This window comes from Anser cygnoides, chromosome 14, assembly GCF_040182565.1.
Source record: "Anser cygnoides isolate HZ-2024a breed goose chromosome 14, Taihu_goose_T2T_genome, whole genome shotgun sequence".
Lineage (NCBI taxonomy): Eukaryota > Metazoa > Chordata > Aves > Anseriformes > Anatidae > Anser > Anser cygnoides.
Window position 1 is genome coordinate 18,850,246 of NC_089886.1, and position 18,994 is coordinate 18,869,239.

The 18,994-nt window shown below is 34.9% G+C and overlaps 1 protein-coding gene across 9 annotated transcripts in view; it reads left to right on the forward strand.

Moving 5' to 3' along the window:
• GABRB2 (gamma-aminobutyric acid type A receptor subunit beta2) overlaps positions 1–18,994 on the forward strand; it is a 162,796-nt gene that overhangs the window by 58,732 nt on the left and 85,070 nt on the right. The window lies entirely within an intron of this gene.

The window sequence follows — 18,994 nt, forward strand, 5'->3', positions numbered from 1 at the left end:
ACAAACCATTTCTGACTCTTCTAGTTTTAGTCTTTTAACTACAGTTTCAAATTAGTATCTTTTCTTTGCGTTTTTCAAATGCTATTCTTTGTATTGCTATATTCTATAAAACTGCTGATATTCCACAAACAATTTCAACCTAAGTATTTTAAGAATGGATTAAGGTTTTTGTGATAAAGTTTTGAGATAAGCTTCCATTTTTAGTACACTTCAAAGATACTTAGGTACAGATAAGGCTATAAATACTATTGTAAATACACATTCTGGATTAAAAGCTGGTTTTAGAACTGCTTCCACAATGGAATTGAAATAAGAAATACCAAATGATAATCAGAGGGGAAAAAAAGGAAAAAATATGTAACAGAACTGATTGTTTAACTAAATGGTATGTTTTATAAATATTTTTGAGCATTTAATTGGTGTGTATGTTACTCTCATGAAAATCACTTTTCTGATGACATTTGACCTGAAATGTCCTTCAACCTAATGTTGTTAGCGTATGACTACATGGAAAGCAGTGGTTAAATAAACAAGTTCTTAATGACTGAACAAATCAGCAGAAGAACTTGAGCAGATGTCCAAGTGAGGAAAATGTCTGTTTGGTAGTATTCCTAGAAAAAGCAACTCCCATGAGAGGTAATTTAAATACATTCCTGCAAGAGATGACTAATTTAATATGGAGTGAGTAGGTAACAAGATAAAAAACATTGAGTGGCTTTAAAAAAAAAAAAACAAACTGCAGAACTTTAATTTAGAATGTCTGATATTTTCATATTGAGGAAAATTTAAAATACTAATTTTGGGGAATACTATTCTTAAAACTTTTATTACTGTATATCTTTCATTTTCAGTAAGATTTTTCTACTGTCTGCCTATAACTGAGGACAAGGAGGATGCATTTTTAACTTGGTTATTTTCTACTCAGATGTAAAGGAGAGCAGCACAGTCTTGTGTATTTAGTTCTGTCATTTTAACAAATACGTATCATGAAGTTCATATCTAATTAAGATAATCTGTTAGAAATCACTGGTCTTGAAAATGCTAGATGCCTTTACTTTTCTTATGGCACTTTAAAATTAAACATTCAGGTGTTTCTGGAATCCTTACCTTAGATCAATGAGATCACTGAGAAAACGTAACTAATCTTCATATATTTAAGTATAATTCTCCTTAGAGCCTCTTGTTTAGATCATAGCTACCTAAATTGGAACTTAAATGTCTAAAACTAAGTCCTAAGTTCTTCTGGGACTTCAGGTTTAATGCTTTTGGCATTTGACTTCAATATTGATGCCCTGATCTGAAAGTTTCCTCAGGTAGGAAAGGGTAGTAAAGTTTAGCCTACTCCATTATGCCAGGAAATGCCTTTCTCAGAATAGTAGGTTTTTATCTCTTAGAAACCATTTTCCTTGAGATCAAGAGATTGATATCAGATCAGTGCTCTCACCACTATGCTAGAGTCTGGCATCAAATGCCTCCTGTGTGGGTGATCCTTGGACTCTTGCAGTTTGTGCCAGATGGTGATTCACCTTCAGCAAAGACGGATGAAAAGTGTGCAAATGTTCATTTAGCAATGCACTTCATGGTTTTGATGCACTCTCCTAATGTGTGACATGCTGATATCATCTTTCATTGTAAAACCTAAAACCAATGTCATCATCTTAGTGGGACAGATCTGGGCTTTTCCTGGCTCCTTAGCTTTCTCTACCCTTAAGATAAGAGGCAGTGCTTCTCCTTATGTTTGACAGTTTTTTATTTTTTTTTTCTACCTAAAAAGTAAAGGGCTGTTAAACCTACAAAAACAATTAACTAAAAATAAACAGAATTGACTAGTGGGATTTGTTAGCCATCAAAAGTATGGCATCTTGGTTATGACCACAGATGAATAGTATATAAGTAATTAGGTTTTTTTATTACTATTTTTTTAGAGCACCAACACAGAAATTTGTATAACACTTGAGATGAGGTAGAGAATTTAATTAAAAATTATACAAATTAAGTCCATTTATTTATTTAACTAATGTAAACTTGAAACAATGCATTTCATTCCTAGATCTGTAGCACAGACTAAATATTGTTATGAACTGTAGAGAAACGTTTTGTTGTTTATAACTAAATGGAATTCACTTTGATTTGAAAATTCTGATATTTTATGCTGGTTATGATATTTCCCAATTTTTACTGTCTGTAGTTGTGTTTTCTGTGTGAGAACAGTTCAGGTGTTGACACTATGGCTGGGAGCGAGTTGAGTTTTTGTTATTGTTGAATGAAATGATGGATACTTGGCACCTTAAAATGTTGAAAAGTTCTATTGACAGTACAGTAAAGTATGAAGTAACTACATAACACATTTGTATTGACAATGAGAGTAATAAGAGCATTATGGTTTTGAGTATGATTTTCAATTCATGACTGAAACAATTTATTATATAAATACCAGATTTAATAACTATTTCTAACTCTTTCATTGCTATTTCTGACAAGTTGTTTTTCATTCTCACTACTTAACTGATATTTCTCTATTTGATAATATTGGTAAACAGGAAGTGGAACTCAAAAAAGATTGTTCTGTAGAAGAAACACGTGGCAAGTTTTTTTCACTAGAAATGCTTAAAACATTTGTGAAAAATGTTTTTTTATATTTTTTGTTTCCCAAAGAAACATGATATATTTGGTTAAAAAAAAAAAAAAGTGGAAACTAAAAGCTTAGTCTTACTTTTTTTTCTTTTTGACAGTTCTAATTTTCACATTTTTTAAAAATATATACCTTTCATATTATTAGAGGATAACATTGCATTTATTCTTTCTTGCAAGATAACACACGCATACACACACTCTCTCTTTTCCTGAGTTTTGGAGGAAACATAACTCTATGCCTGAAATGAAAAAAAAAAAATCTTAGTTTTTTTTCTAACTTTTGTGACATGTTCTGGTTAGAAAGAAAATGAAAACATTTAAAGGCAAAATATGTAGTGATTGTCAATGAAAAATATTTCTTTGGTCTCAGTTTCTTGGAAAAGAACAAACAAAAAACAAAAAAAAATGATTTAAATAAATCTTGACTGCATCTGTTTATACATATGTTTGTATTATAGCATCACAGTGCTTGCTGGGAATTTGTTGTATAGACTGTATTACTTTTTTTTTTTTTTGAGTATGTGTGTTTCTAGCTTTATCTTTTTCTTGTCAATTCTGTAAGGTTTCTATCTCTGTCATTCTTGGGATGCAGCTCATTTCTAAGAAAAGCATTGCCAAAGGCAAGAGGCAAACCTGATTATGAGTATAATTCTATGATAGTTGGGTAATTACACTCAAAATTTGTTCTTATATTCCCTAATTATTAATGATCCATGGACAAATCTTTGTAGTAAAATTTAAAAAATCCTTCCTCCTGCTCCTTGCAGGAGGAAAAAAAATCCTTGCCTCCTGAAACCTACTCAGTAGAGTAGTTTCAGAAAGTTTTTGGAGGTCAAACACAGGGGTAGATGGAGTAAGCATACATGCTGATTAAAAAACAAAAAACAAAACAAAACAAAAAAACCCACCATTATGCTATTGGCTATATTCTGCTTTTGCCTTTACTGGGCCATGTGGCAATGAATGTTATGATTCTAATGTTAAGGTTTGTTTTATAGCCTTAAATCATATTAAATAGCTATTTTATCTAAAATGAATTCAAAGTTACATGATTAAAGTGTCAATCATAGTGATATATTTAATTTTGGCATAACATTAGTTTTCACTTATCTTAAACACCCCCCCAACACACACACACAAAAATACCTGCACTCTACTACTGTTCTGAAATCATTGTTATTATTAATTTGTTTTAGCTTATATTTTGAATGGCATACAAAGTAAGAACTTTGAGATGTATACAACAAAATTAAGATTCTTTTAAATATCAATATTAATTTTTTGCTTTCTTGCCTCTCCATACATGAATATGTATGTATAAATATATATACACACATATACATGTGTTTCTATGAATTCAAGTTCATTTACCTTGATTGCCATAATTAAATGCATTGTGAATGATTTATTACAAAAATGGTCTTAATTTAAAATGAAGACACATAGCTGTCCCATTCTTCTATGCTCCTATAATTAATTTCTATTTTGGATGTAGCAAGTGGTGATCTCTTAACATTGTTCTTCATTTTTTTCCAAGCAGAACCCATACATGGTATGCATGTGAGATCTGATTAGATTTAACACTGTGAAGGTAAATTTCAGGAAGATCTAGGAGACTGTTTTGTAAGCAACTGGCTTATGCCGTCGCTGAGAGGAAAGAGAGAATGAGAAATGGCTAACAGTCAATGTAGACATCTATATGGTAGTTACGATGTTCTCATAGCCTGCAGTGTTGCTCCTGTAGGGCTTTAGTTAAGAGCATGACTGAACTGTGACCAGCTTTTTTACAGATAACGTGATGTACTGGTTACTTTCCGTTTCAGAAAGATTTTTATTTCTGAGGGATAGCTGCCAGCTCTTTTTGTTTTGGAGAAATAAAGGAAAGATGTTTGTTTTTCTCCATGCAAGTTTCAGGATGGTATTCTAAAAAATGACTGAACTTTACTTTTTTTGCAATTTAAAAATGACTTTATTCCATATTCCATCTGAAAAGAAAATTTCTTTGCCAGATATGTGAAGGCTAGGACATTCAGTAGATGATACACTCAAATCACAAAAATGGTAGAAAATTGCAAGTTACAGGCTGAAATGAAGAGTCGTTACAGGGAAAATTATTATTGGTAGACAAGATGGCTTTCATTAGGATTTAAGTGCTTTGACAACATGTGTAGAAATGTGGATTTTGAGGACGAAGATTCAAATCTAGAAAAATAATCAGTTTACTGTAGGTTGAAAAAATCTGGAACAACATATGCAGCCAGAACTCATGAAAAGATATGGCTTTAGTTAAATTTCTGTATGTGAAAATAGCTGATTTATATAGTACACATAGCAGAAATAGTTGCTATGGCACATAAAATTTATTTCTTAAGTGAATATATGTAGTTTTCCTCTGACTTTTGACATCAAATCTATTCCAAAATGCAGACGGATAATTCTGACGTGTTTTGGTTCATTCTGTGTAGTTGTAAGTGTTCTGGCTTCAGCTGGGATGGAGTTAATTTTCTTTCTACTAGTTGGTATGATGCTGTGTTTTGGATTTAGGAGTAGAATAATGCCGATAACACACCGATGTTTTAGCTGTTGCAGAGCAGTGCCCCCAGAGCCGAGGACATTTTAACTCCTCGTGCTGCCCTGCCAGCGAGGAGACCAGGGGTGCTCCAGGAGCTGGGAGGGGACAGGAACAGGACAGATGGCTCAGGGTGACCACAGGGACATCCCATACCCATCCCGTACCGTGTGGCACCATGCAGGACAGTAAAACTGGGGGAGGGCTGGCTGGCGTGAAGGGGGTAGATTCTTGTGGTCTGGTTGGGCATTGGTCAGCAGGTGGTGAGCAATTGCATTGTGCACCACTTGCTTTGTATATTATTTTTTATTACTATTGTTATTGCTTCCTTTTCTGTCCTATTTAACTGGCTTCAGCTAAACCCATGAGCTTTTACCTTTTTCCTTCCACCCTCCACCCCCAAATTTTCTCACTTATCTTTCTTGGGGAGGGGTGGGAGGAAGATGAGCAAACAGCTGTGTGGTGTTTAGCTGCCTGATGGGCTAAACCACGACATGAAGAAACAGTTCTCTGATTTTTTTCTACCTGAAGAAGTATTGGAACTTTTAGGTTTTATTTTTTTCCCAAGGTTAGAATGGATGTTTTGAGAAGGGGGACAAGTAAGACTCTTACGTTTGCCAATTTGGAGCTTCTACTTGTGTAACTGTTTCTTGGGGTGGTCCTCCTGGAATTTGTCTCTCTGCTGGATGTAAGCATATGGGTAATGTTTGTCAGAACGAGGATGAAATAAATACTAGAATAGTAGGATTAAGTATAGTTGAAGTGGCTGAACACAAAGATGTTTCTCATGGTTTTGCACCAGGATATCTATAGAGATTTTTACTCTTCTACGCTTCTAACAGTCCTCACAAGTGAACACTGGGATAGTGTGTAGTCATTGAGGACTGATGACTGTGTAACGAAGAATGTCCCATTTTCTCAGGGGGATAGTTTTATGCTTTTTGTGACTGAAGCTTGTGGATTTTATTGTTGGTGGTTTTGTTTTTTTTGTTTTAAAACAAAATATACCCAGAACTTTTGCTAGGGGCCAAATGCTGGGAGATGGCAACATTTCCACCCTTTTTAGCCAAAAGACAAAATGAAGTAGGAAGGTGTAGTTCTGTCAAACATGAAAGACATGTCCCATTTGAAAGCCTAACAGTTTTCATTGTCAAGTTTTATCTAATATGTTGTTGAGTATGTTTCCAGCCCAACCAATGTTTCCTAACATATTCAACAGATAAAACCTCCTAATCTCTCTTAAATGGGGATGAGGATCTTCCTTTGTCTGCCTTTGGTTGTTGTTTTTTGTTTGTTTGTTTGTTTGTTTTTTGATTGTTTGTTTTTTCTACCAACATTGAGTCATGTGAATTCAATGATTCAATGTAGTCAAGGATGCTTGGATTTTGTACCTTCTCAGCTGTGTCTTCTGTTATCTACTTACTTTGTTCTGGGTGCAAGGAAAATTGCACTGTTGCAAGTAAAATAGACTCCTCTGCACTACAGTGTACTAAAACAGCCTTGGGCGTTTTCATTGTGTAATAGATTTTTTCAGCAATCTAACATCTCATGTGGAGCTTCTTATCTGATAGCGTGAAAAGCAATCCCCTTTCTAAGTGCCTTTAGTTTTCAGGGGAACATAGTATTTGAGAGGTGAATTGTTGACACCAGACATCCTTCAGTAAATCATCTGATTCTTATTTTGCTACTTTTTTTAAAATACTTTTTCCCCCTGATAGGGCTTATTTCTTAATAAAACCTGGATAATTTGGAGTTAAATTTCCAATTTTCTGTTTTGGGATCATAAAATCTTTTGTGCTATCTGGAATTAAAATTATGTCTTTGGAAGTGCCAGCTTCCTCTTTAAAAAACTTCTCAATAGTGTTGCCATTTTTGTAATTTCATAAACATCCTGCATATCTTCAGAAGGGGTGTTAAAAATGTCATGTGAGGGATATCAAATCACCACTGAAAGTGTAATGTGGGTTTGAGGGGGAAAAACTCTGAATTTATTCCCTATACTTACGTGGATAAAATGCATGTAGTGGCTTACCTGTTCATTATTTCCATTTTATTAAATGCCATTCTGAGGAGAACATTAACAGTCTTAGATATTAGGTCCTTTTATTGTCTCTGTCCTAGGGATTTTGACCCAGTGGAAAGATATGTCATACAATGAGATACACAATCAGATCAAAAATATTTTCTGGAATGCAAAGTTTCCAGAGTTTTTCTTAAAACAAGAAATTAAATGGTACCATAGTGTTGTCACACACAGTTAAAACATAAGGGTTTTCTTAGCTTTGGATGCCCCTTGTCATTCTTTCTATGTCATGTAAACATATAGCACCAAATGCCATAATAGGACAATACTGGCCTATACAAGCATTCAAAAGAGTAAGAGAAGAGTAATTTGAGTAAGACTTGTTTGAACTTGAGAATCTCAATACTGTGAACAAGTGTTTCTATTATGATAACTGGGTAATTTTGTGTGCTACTGTGCATGTTCATATTAGCAATTACTGAACTTTCAGTTGCCAACACTTGCTAAAAATTAATTCTCAGTCTGGCATGCAGTTGAGTTTTGCACAAGGGGTGAATTGGATTTCTGTATTCAAACTGTTAAAATATACATACACATTTATAAGAACCCTTAAATCTTGCATGCAACCATTCAAAGTAGGAGCCATTTGAAAACAGGCAGAGATAAATGCAAATATAATAGAAACTGTCTCAAATTGAAGTCGTGTAGCTATTATGGAGACTGAAAATTTGAATTGCCTAAGAAGAATTCTGCACAGTTATGTAGAATTTTGAGTACAAAGCATATGAACTAACAATTCCTACAGCATCCAAGGGTGTGAGCAGAGAAGAAGCAGCATTCCCCCAATCTCATTATCTGGAAATCCCAGGGCAGGACACGTTACCAGCTCTTGCTTTGCACAGTCAATTAGATCAAACATGAGGAAAGGAACTTGGGTTTCTTGAATCCCAGCACATTCCTTAAGGTAATTAACTGTAGTTTTAACTAGACAAGGCATCAACTCTGGCTCAAGATGTGGGCCATATTCTGTTTTTCTTACTCATGCAAATAGTTCAGTTGAAGGTCCCAAGGAATTTGCCACAGAACTACTGCTGCTGCTATTTCTAGTCTACAAACTGAAGACCTAGGCTCCCTTTGTGACATGAAACAAATCATACAACTCCTCTGCCTCAGTTGCTCCATTTATTAAATTGGAATAGTAAAACCTACCTTCTCACAGGGATGTTGTGAAGATGAATTAATTAGTTTGTAAAGTATTTTGATCCCATAAAACAGTATGTAAGTGCCAAGCATTATTATGAAGAATTATAAAATGCCAGCCTTGATATACACCTTGGGATGATAGCTGTTCTATAGATACAAATCTGTTCCATTGTCCTTAGAATCACACTGTTCCATTCTTCCTACATTGCAACACATTCACAAAATGAGCCAATTTTAGGAAAGATGCAATTTTTGGAATAAAGAGGAGATCACTGAATGTCGTAAGTATCTTTTTCAATTAAGGACTCATAGATTAAAGATGCATTTTTCTGTAGGATTTGGGATGATATCATTTCACAACACCTCCATCCACAGCAGGAGAGAGGGTAGTCAGATTTTAAATACCTCCCCATCTCAAAGAAAACAAAGGTATCTTTTTATTTCAGTTCCTTTATTAGATTTTAAGTATAGCATAAGTACTCAAGAGGGTCTTTTGCTTCTATTTTATACGGAGTAGCTGTTAAATCATTAGTATGTGAATAATTAATTCAATTAAGCTTAATAAGGAAAAAGCTTTAAGTCACAGGAATCTCTTCCATTAACAGCTCTATTATCCAAGATTACTACATTGCAATGAAGTGAAAGAAATTCTGAGTTTTATAGCCTAACAGATAAACTGTGGCATTTACTCTCTATTAGCAAGAAAATCTCCATCAGCTAAAGAACCGTGTAATAGTTTAAGTTGCTCCAAGGACATTGCATAGATGTATTCCGAAAACAAATAAGGGTCATCAAACACTTAATCTTGAATTGAAATTTAAATATTAGCATAATTTAGAATTACAGCAACACAAATCTATCTGATTTTCTTTCTGTAATGTGTTTAATCATATCACTTTTGCTGGTACTCTGTGATTGTGACAATGGAAATTTTCATTTAGGGAAGGTATACATAAAATCTTATTGCAGGGTGCTCTGATCAAGACTCAGATAATGAGATGGGTGTTAAATGTATGTATAATGTTTCTGTACACATGCTTAAATATATGATGTGTATATTTGCCATATGTGTACAGCATATGTATATATGTATGAATATTTGCATTTCTTTTTAATCAAAAATCTGTTGAATTCTGAGATGGAGGTTGTAAGTTGGGGCAGGGTCAGACAGCTTTCCGAATGAAGTTGTAAGGCCTTGCATGTCTAAGAAAAATAAATGTTATGAGTCTATGTTTAGAATTGATCATACATCTTATTCCTCCTGTTTCTTGTAGTCACAAGTAGTAACGCTTTAGTTGTGATTGTAAAAGAAAAACTATCTATACACTGTTATGAGCGTTATTATAAGGCACTGTTTGAAACTACTTCTTAAATGAATGGACTTTTTTCCTCATGTTTTATTTTTGCTTGGTATTATTTTTCATTCTAGCAAAATATCTAGTTTTAGTGATTTTTTTTCAAAATGTTTTCATTTAGTTTTCAGTGCACATCCTGTGAAGAGAATAGTTGACCTGCTAACCTGCTGTTTTATCTTGTTTTGTTACTGATTTTTCAAATGGTAAATACGGTTTTTGAGAAATAGTAATCACCTAAACTCCTAAAATATATGTAATACTTTTTAATTAAAAAGTCTAGATGGTTCGGGACTTTTTTTTTTTCCTCCACATATTTAAATTTTATTTGACCCTCAATGTGCAGAGGACTAGAGGAAAGCCTTTCCTGGAAGAATATTTAATCCTGCTTAGAAGGAGAGAAACTAGGATGTTACAAGAAATTCCGTTCTTGTGGTATTTCCAGATAAGTTCTCCAGACTCAAGGGATACATGTAAACATCTGCAGAAAAGTGTTTTTAAGCCATGCTTATCCCTGGTTGTAATGTTGGTTGTTTAGCTGCAATGCAGGCATTTGCTGTAGCCATTTAGTGAGTAGTTTCTGTGCTAAATCACATTTAAGAAAACAACTCTGTGTTTATGTGTGTACACATTTTCCTTCTGAGTTGGCATCCCTGGAACACATTCTACTTCTACTAGTCTAGAACCATGTAATTTAAGGAGAGAGAAAACAAAGTTTGGAAAACCATTCTTCTAAATTCATGTGAGCGTGCCATCTGTATGAGCAGATGGGAAATATGTCTCAGGGCCAGAGGAAGACTACAAGAAAAGAACTGGGTTCTTTCAGCATTCAGGCGTGATCGGAATGTCAGAACAAAAAGGACCTTAGCAATTACTGCAGTGGCCTGACCTGGAGACTGGTTCCTCAGAAATTGCTGTCTGCATAGCAGATGATGTTTCAAGGGGCCATATTCAATATCCCATGGCTTGTAGTCTGTGGACGTTCTGAGTTCTGGGAGAATACCAGAAAAGAACAAGTGCTCATGTCCCTAAATTCTTCTTACATGTGAATTGTAAATCCAGATTTAGCATTTCATGGGGTTGATTTGCCAGTGTGTTATCCTCCCAGCTAATCTCTGAATTGAGATCATTGCGTTTCTGAATTGAGATCATTGCGTTTTTGTCCATTTGTGTGTGATGCAACGTGTCATTCTTGAGAACACACTGAAATTCTTTTTTTTTTATTTATTTTTAACTGCAATAAATAAAAGCTATAGATTATACTGACAAGGCTTTCTCTCCTGGCGATGTATTTTAAAATTGACACTTAAAAATATTTCTTCCAACAATTTATCTTGAAAAGTGAAAGGTATATAAAGGTATACAATCTTTTAAAGGATTTTCAGATTTATGCAAAAAAAACTCCTGCTTTTTTAACAGCCCTTTGAAGGGTTGTGAAGCCACTGAGAATTATAAAGCTAACATTTGTTTCTATTTAGAAAATGTAGAGGAAGACAACAACCACTGCTAGACTAGGTTTTACTGCAGAAGGTGTTGCGTGCAAGTGCATTGCCTATTTAAAGTGTTGATAGAAAATGTATTCAGCATATATTGAAAAATGTTATGGCACTTTCCTCTTCAGTATCAGAATGGAAAAGAGCTAGGGATGAATAGCTGTTGGGGAAACACTTTGCGATCTGTTTCACTTGTGTTAACTGAAACTGGCGCAATATGGTTAGGATCAAAGTGTTCTAGCAATTGTTTTGCAGTCTTCCATTTCATAGATTTTCTTAGAACTCTTAACTAGCAAAATTTAACAACAAACATGCTCAGTGCAAAATCACAGGGAATGACAGACATTTGCCTTTGGTTTTGGTGAGTTCAAATGCTCTACTAAATGTAGTTTGTATGCAAACTATTAAGGTATTTAACTTTTTTTTTTCTCTTTTTTTTTCTGAAGATGAAGAGTGTAAGAATGTAGTAATCGGCTGTTGCAAAGTAGTGTTAAGTGTTTTAAACTCTGTTGTAATGAAGTGCAAGTTTATACAGATATATAAGGGACTTCGGGACCAAAGTGATAAATGATGGGGTCTTCTCTAAGTCCTTACTCAGTTCAGCTTAAGTCATAATATTGATTTCCTTCCTATTCGTGGGTCTGAGTGTCAATTAAGAAGAACCATGTGTTTCAGTGGGCCTTTGCGTGTGAGAGGTACCATTGCTTATAATAATTTATTTTTGCATGGTTCATTTTTTGTCTAAAACATCTTATTTTTAAATAAATAATAGCCATGCATCTTAACAGGTAATATAGCTGATACTGTGCATAGAAAGAAGCACTCCAAAGTTCTAAATGCCTCTGCTTATGTGGGAAAGCAACATAATATTAATTTACCGTGAACATAAGGTTTATCACAATGTAGATGTTTCTTTTACTGAAGTATCACAAATTTCTGGCAACAAAAACTACTTGAAAAGAGAAAAGTCTCCTAAAGTTAGATGACTACAGAACATTTTTGTGTGGTCACTTGAGGATGTAAATAATTTATAGACGTTGCTGATAAGCTCCATCTTTCAGTGAGAGATCATCTGTTTGTTCATCTTCCCATCTCACTAGAAAATAGCTTATATCTACTCCATCTGGTTCAGTATGCAAAAAGCAGAGATGGCAATTGGTGCACTAAATAAGGAATAAGACAAAGGCAAGGAGGCACATACTGAAACTTCAGAAGTTCATCCCTCTTTTTTTTTTTTAAGTGTACACACTAGAAGTTTATTTCATAATTATATTTTTTTCTTTTGGACTTTTAAAGAGGTAATGGAGTACCCATAAGACAGATGTGCCATTATTTGTTTTCACATAACTTTGGTATGCCTTCAACAGAATAAATTCTGGTGCTGAATTATTTATTTGAAAAGGAATTGTGCCTCTGTAGGGGCATTACTACACATTTAAAACAAACAAACAATCACAACCCCTCTCTGCCCAACCCAAACCGAGGAGTTTATTTCCTTTTGAAGGAAGAGATGCTGAAGATATAGTCAAGATTAATTCCTTTTCAGAGCCTTCCGTGTTCAGCTTCTGATGCAAGAAGATAATTTGATTTCATAGAGGAGATAAGACTTCAGGAAAATCATTTGCATGTCATTAAGACTGGAAAATATTGATAAAATATTTGATGCTAGCATTCAGGAAGATGTTCTTTATTTGCATTTATATATGTCTTTTTTAAATAATACAAATGCATAAAACTTCAGCCTGGTCCTCAAGTCCTTTCTAGATACCTACTCTGCAGGATTCATTGCCATAGGGTATCCACAGCAGGAGTTTGATGTTTAAAACATGCTAAGATAGCTTTAAAAAAACAAAAAACAAAACAAAAACAACAACAACAACAAAAAAAGCAAAATCTGAGGAGGGATGAATACAAGTTACAGTTCTGGAAGGGATGATCTTTGTGTGTACAAGGATTAGGAAGAAGTCTCCCCTCTGCTCAGGTAGTTCTGTAGAGGTGCATTAGGGGTCACTTTCATGTAAATCAACAGCAGCTGTAGTAGGTTAAGTCAGACTTGCTATCAACTCCTTTGATTTAGCTGCATGGACCCAAAGCTGACAAGGGGCTTAAATGCCACAATACCTTTTCTTCTATTACATTAAACACCTGATATGAATTATTTCCAAAACTGTCCAAAAACATTACCTATAGGGAAGACTCAGAATGGGTTATTGTGGTGATATAGTATAATTTTTTCCCCCTTTGTGTTAGTATTTTGTTTCTATAAGTACTGAAGGTATTTTGAATGTATCAAGGGATATAGACTCTAATTCCATCTGTCTTATCAGGTCACATCTTGTCTGCTTCACCTCATTTAAGTTTCTTTAAGCCTAATCTGTTCATTTTATTTCAGGACAGCTTTAATTTCAATACAATCTATATATGTGATTTATGGGATTACTAGGGAAATATGCTGTGTCCTGGTCATAGAAATAATGGTAAGACTGAAGAATGTTAGCAAAGGGAATACTACCCCTGCAGAATTGAGCACAAGGAAAAGGGCATGGAGAGTTATATTTGTTTAACGTCAAGAATGAAAGTAAATATTTAGTGGTACCTTCACTATTCATTATAGCTATTACAGAATCTTATTAGAAATTTATTCAGAGGAAGGAATAGATATTAGATCAATAAAAGGCAATTAGGAAATACGTGACTAATAGATGAGATGCCTGAACTATGTAGCTTCAAGAAGGGGAAGATGATTGACTTAACCTTATGAAAGAAAAGAAAGCATTGATAAAGCAATCTTTCTCACTTCTCTGGTTTTTGTTTTGTTTTTGTTGTTGTTGATACATTTGTTCATGCAATAAATAGCAAAAATAGCTTTTAGTTTTGTTGCATTAAGTAATGTATTTGTGTATTGCACTTTGTCTTATGCTAGATATGTTACTGATGGACAAGATGATAAACCTAGAAACTTTGTTGTGCCTGAGTGAATATCTCAGAATATCAATATATTCTTGAATTTCTGAAGTCTGCAAAACAGGGTGGAAATGTAGCAAATGTAAATATTCTGCCCATAGCAGGAAAAACACAAATATGCATATAAATAAGGCAAAGAGAAAGGTATCCTGATACTTCCAGATTTCTTAACTCCATTTCAGTTGAGAGAAAACTTCAGGAATTGAGGGAGCATTTGTATTAATTAGCCTTAACAGGGATGAATAAGCAAAATGTTTTATTCATTGCAGTAGTTTGTTGTTCAGCAGTTCTCACTGGCTATGGAAAATACAATATCCAAAGTGCTTTTTAGAAGAACTTTATAGCTTGGACTTGGTGTGACAAATACCTTTTGTACTCCATCCTGAAAATGTGATATCAATTAAGAGAGAGTAGGGTGTCAGCTCTGCATTATTGGCTTTATCTGCAAAAAATAAATAAATAAAAAGGTCTTTCAGAAGCCATTTCATAGCTAAAAGCATGGGAGAGTTTCCATTCCAATTAAAAAAAAAAAAAAAAAAAACTCTCAGTGGTATAGGCAAAAAGGGTCTGTGTTACCAAAGAGAGGTGGGAAGGGGCATCCTTTCCTTCCTTCCCTGCGTGATGTCAGAGCATTACTTCTACTGTGTTTTCAATACTGAATTCTAATGAAAATAAACTGAGTAGGTAAGTTTAGATCTGTGGCTGACAGCAGAGTAGCAGTATGAGAGGTTTTCCCCCATTTGTAATTGATCAAATGTATTCTTAACACTGAGAAAGCTCTCCTCTCTTGTATCTGCTTCAAAAATGCATTATCCTCTCCCCTTCTGGCTTTGCTTAACACTCTTTGCTTCATCTCCCTGTGCTCATCCAGGCTTTCTGTTCTGCAACTTCCTAATGTAAAGCCTATATGCTCTCTAAACCTTTTTGAAAGCCTGTTGTGGTTTTGTGATCAGTTTTTCATTCAGTTACAGACCTTGCTTATCCCAAGCCGTCATTTTCCTCTAAAATTTGTAATGTGCTCTATTTTCTCTTCCTCCTTATAGTAAAAATTGCTTGAACTGGGGGAAGGAAGAAGTTGTTGCCTTAAATTAACAGCATTAGATTATCACTTTATCTTGATGTCATACTTCTGCTTACTAACAACCACTTCAAAATGCGTGGTTTTTACCCAGTTTCAGTGGGCCATTGTTTGTATTGTTTTTGGAGCCACTGTGACATCTACAGTAAATGGTGAGTTTTAATTCATTTTTCTAATGAAGATTGGTATCTTGGCTAATGACTGCATAGTCATAACTGATGATGCTTTTCCCTCCTACTCTCTCGCTGCTTAGAACATATAGTAATTGTGCAGATGGTAGCAGCTTAGCTATGTGATAGTTTGCTTTCCATCTCCTCCTCTCATGACATTTACACCATGTAAAGAGGGTGTATTGCCATCTCCTTATTTATGAAGACTTGTGATTCATCACCTGTATTTTAAATCAAGTACTGAGATTATATCTTGTTGCTAAGAGGCAGAATTTGGATCTATGCTTTCTCCTTTTAAGCACACCTGTGCCAAGCTTTGACTGAAATCTTCAAGCAAATCACAGCCAGGAGCACTGAATTTTCATCTTCATTCCTACTGACAACATGTAAAACTTGCAGTGCCTCTTTTATGTGGGTAACTATGTCATTCCTTATGCATTCAAAAGATTCACAGACTTTTCAGAGCCTGTAAACTAGCCAAAACTTAATGCAAGGTTTAAAGATATTTAGGTTTCACTGCAAGCATTTTTTGAATTACTAGAAGTCAAATATGATTTGTACGTGACAAAGTAAATACTTACACATTGTTTTGGTTTTCTTTCTTACTCATATGTTTAGTAATTCTGACAGTTTGTAAGAAACAGGAAAAATAATAATTAAGGCACAACTCATAAAGATAATTCCTTAAAATTTCATTTCTTTGTTGATGTCACCTGTAATGACCATGCTGCACATCAGATTATCTACTGTTACTTCTTTCACTGAATAGTATTCTTTCCTGTGTTCAAACATTTCTTGGGATTGTTCTTCACAAAAGTCACTGAGTTTATGTATCTTTTTTATTTTTAAATTATAGGCATGCATACTTTAAATCATTATTCCTGGGTTCCCGATCATCATTTGCAAATACAAGGGCAATGGGTTTTGGACTTCCTGCCTTATTTTGCTCTTCATTTGTTTAGGAAAGACCCTGCATTGCAGATGCAAACAAAGGAAGTACAGGGTTTCTCTTCAAATGGGATTTGTGCAAATTGAGACAATAAACGTTTGGGTCAGAGAGGAGTGATGCTTTGTAAGAGAGATGAATAGTTCTGAGGGCTACTTTTGCTAAGTGCCAAAGTTCCTGATACAGATGGGATACAGATGGCCACAAGTGTGAGAGGAGAAATGACTGAAGGACAAGGAACTTGTTTCTTCTACTGTAGAGAACAGTAGACTTGCACCCAGTACCTGGTTTCTGTTCCCAAACACAGATGCAATGTCAAAGGCTTCGTGTACCTCATTTGCCCTGTGATTTGAGGTGTTGGGTATTCTGAATTTAGGAGTCATACTGCTATTCCAAGAAAAGTGAAGTTATTAGGGCCTTATTAAGGGACTGCTGCAATGATTAAACAAACCAGTTGACTAGAAAATGGCTTTACTGGGGTAAATGAAAACTGAGACAGACCCACTGTGGCACAAACATATGCTTTCAGTGTTGTAGTCTAGAGATTGCTGAGTGTTGGAAGTTTAGAAAAATAGAGCAGATTTGAGCAAGTTAATTACTATCTCAATGTTTGTATCTGTGTAAAATGTGGGTTACAATATAAGCATACTCCATAGAACTTCTGAGAGCCTGCTTCCTTAATGCAGCACTGATGTTCATGTGATTAGTCTTCTTATTTGTCAGCTTGGAGGAACATTGGGAAAGATATTTAACCCTAGCAATGAAGTTATTAACTGCTGACATTACTTGCTAAAGCTGTGGTCTGCTGATGAAAATGAGATTTACTACCTATAAGAGATGTTTTGCAGAGTCACTACTTCTAGTTTTAGGTTAAATGAGCATATGTAACACACAACACACAACAGTGATGAATTCTGGTCAATGTCTGAAATATCTGAAAACAATTTTTTAAGTGAAATACTGAAATGTGACCAAACAAACAAGAAAAAAAAGGAGGATATTTCTGGATATTTCTATCTGAGCAACATTTAGTCAGTTACTTGAGAATATGCAATGTGAAATGAAGGAGTTTGAGAAGAGTGCTGTTCTATATAAGCCAATATAGAAAATTCTCACCTGTTCGGGACACGGTAGAGATCATTTTCATGTGCCTTTCCCTATTTCTCACTGGAGAAACCTGCTTGCCCATAGAAGTGTGACTGTTTCATTGTATAGCATTGTCTCCTACTGTCCCTACATTGCAAACAGTGCTGACTTGAAGTCCACATCCATGCTAAGACTTTTCTGTTCAGCTATTATCTTTCCCATAAGTACTGTGTCTCGTGGAGGGAGTGGTATGACCTCTTATTATCCTTGTACACTAAGAAAATTAAAATGTGTTCTGTCCAGGTAGTTGATTCATACTGTCATCTCCTCTGTGCCATCATTTGGTATCAAACACCATAATGTGAAAAACAACATTTAAAAAAGATGCTCAGGAGGGAGTCTTCTGTAAAATATCAGATTTTACATAGGGGAACAAATTTGATCTGAGTTGTGAAATACCTGCTTTATAAATATGAATCTTACAAAGTATTTCTTTTGTTCCTGGAAATTCCCTCCTCTAAAGCCTATCAAAATGGCTCGGTTTGTGAAAAGCCATCTATATCGTGCCATAGGTCTGTGGCTGGATGGCCATTACTCCATGCCTAGGCTCATAAATAAGTAACAATGCGTGCAAGAGGACACGGACCCCGTCAGACTCACCGCTGTGCCTCTGAGTCTGTGCTGAACCTGCTATGCAAGTGATGCTTTCACCTTGTGGGTTTGTGCCAGTGTTTTCATTCAGCTCAAAGCACCTGTACATTTAATCAAGTAAATGTCATCCTGACATAATGGCCATTGCTATGAATTTAATTTACTGAAAATCAGCAAGTGTTGTCCTATTGCTTATGTATAAGAGACTTTTAAGTAAAGCACAGAAGTTATTTCAGAGATTGTATTGGGGGAGAAAAAAAAAGGCTTCTAGAAAAAGACTGTTTTTTAATTTTATTTATTTATTGATCTTCACAGTGGTCACTTTAAAAAGAACCCTTAATATATAGAATGGCTCCAGAACAGGTCAAACATGTCTTAGATAAGCATTTCTTTTCCTGTCAAATATATATTTGGTGTACTCAGGTATGACTGATATTTTTGAGCTGACTCTTCATCTACCTAAAATGTGAGCTAGTCATAACTTTTCATTGGAAAAAAGGAGGTCTTAGGAATATCCTGTCAAGTTACAAGTGTGACACTTTAAAAGCAATGGTGAGCATGTCATCTAAATTATAAAAGTACACAGTATGGAAGAAACCTTTCATATATATAATGCATTGATTCAACTTCCACTGCTGCATGGTAAAATGCAAATCTGGTTATGCAAAATGTTAAGTGATGGTTGTCGTCTGCAGAAATACATGGAAATCAGAAATGTGAATAAACTCTGAGAATCAGTTGAACTCTTCTGATACTCTTTGAGAGTCATTTGTTGTATGATAACAGCATTGCGTACAGAATCATCTGTCTGTTTGGCCAATCACG